The sequence below is a fragment of the Corvus brachyrhynchos genome, unplaced genomic scaffold (genome assembly GCF_000691975.1).
Source record: "Corvus brachyrhynchos isolate BGI_N302 unplaced genomic scaffold, ASM69197v1 scaffold10, whole genome shotgun sequence".
In the NCBI taxonomy this organism is placed as follows: domain Eukaryota; kingdom Metazoa; phylum Chordata; class Aves; order Passeriformes; family Corvidae; genus Corvus; species Corvus brachyrhynchos.
In genome coordinates this window covers 10469662-10470975 of record NW_008236180.1, presented here as the reverse complement: position 1 = coordinate 10470975, position 1314 = coordinate 10469662, and positions in this window count along the sequence as shown.

Genomic DNA, 1314 nt, shown 5'->3' with positions numbered 1-1314 from the left:
CCTGTGGCTGCCCCAGGGTATTTGCAGAGCCCTGGCTCTGTTTGGAAACCAGCCAACAAGTTCACCAGGTGGCTTTTTCCTGTTCTCATCGCATTTCAAGCACGACCTTCCCCTTCCACTGGTCCCAGAGAATGCACTCCACTCCCAATCAGCTTGGTCAGGTCCCCTCATGACCTGATGAGGTGGTAGGATCTGGTACCAAGGTAGTGTCTGGTTTGTGAAGTGCTGACAGGACAAGTCACACACTGCCGACCCTTCTCACACCTTGGAATGAGTGACCAAGTGGCTGTGCCTCCTGTCGGGGTAGAACCTGTGTGTATTTTACAAACAGAAAAAAACAAAGCATGGAGCCACGACATGATTGTGAGCTTGTCTGGACCAGAGCTTCTTCCTGCAGCACGCAGCTGTTCATCTCCTGTGTTTAGTCTCAGCTGCTGTAAAGGCTTTTGGCTTTGTCCCTCTCCCTGCCTGTGCCCTGCGTGACTCCATTTCAACCCCATCTCTTCAGCTGCTGTTACTCCAGAGACACAAGTTCCTGCCCTCCCCGGCAGGAGCTGGGACGGAGGGAGGGAGGGAACAGCTCGGGATCGTGTGGTAGCAGGTCCTGCAGTACGGCCACCCCCGGGGAGGGCGAGCCGCCGTGCCTGGCTGACCTCGCTGAACACCAAGAGCTGCACAGGCTGCTGGAGTGTAGGGCTCCGGGAATACCTTCCACGTGTATTCAGGGATGTCATGTGGAGTGTCTCCACTAGAGCCCGATGACTGAATTCACACCCCGTTTCCAAGCTGAATTTTTAGCTATAAAAATCACCACTCACGGTAGTGCTTGGGTTACAAACTGGGCTGTTTTCATTCAAGACATATCCTTTGCTCTTTATTCCATTCCTCACGTCACTCAGTGGCAAACTATTTAACGCAACACAATTCACCTGCCTAAAGCACCTAAAAGCCAAGTACCTGACTCTGATGTGTACCCCAGACAGGAGCAGGGTCCCCCCGCGACACAAACCCAAGCCGAGCTCCGGTGCAGCAGCAGAGGCCGACCTAGGGCTGAGCGGGCAGCACCGAACAGACTGCCGGGGCTGCTGCTCCGGCCTGACGGGATCACGGGCGTGATGGATGTTGGCGCTGCAGCTGCTCGTGCTTTTGGACAAGTCACTGAACATCTCTGAACTGTTGTTTTGATTTTTATTTTGTAAGAGAAAATTAAATGTCCAAAGCCACGCTCGCCCATCCCGGTAAAGAATACCACACGTACAGATAGCCCGGGTTCCGCTGCTCGCCCCCCTTCGCCTGCCCCCGGCCCCCCTCATC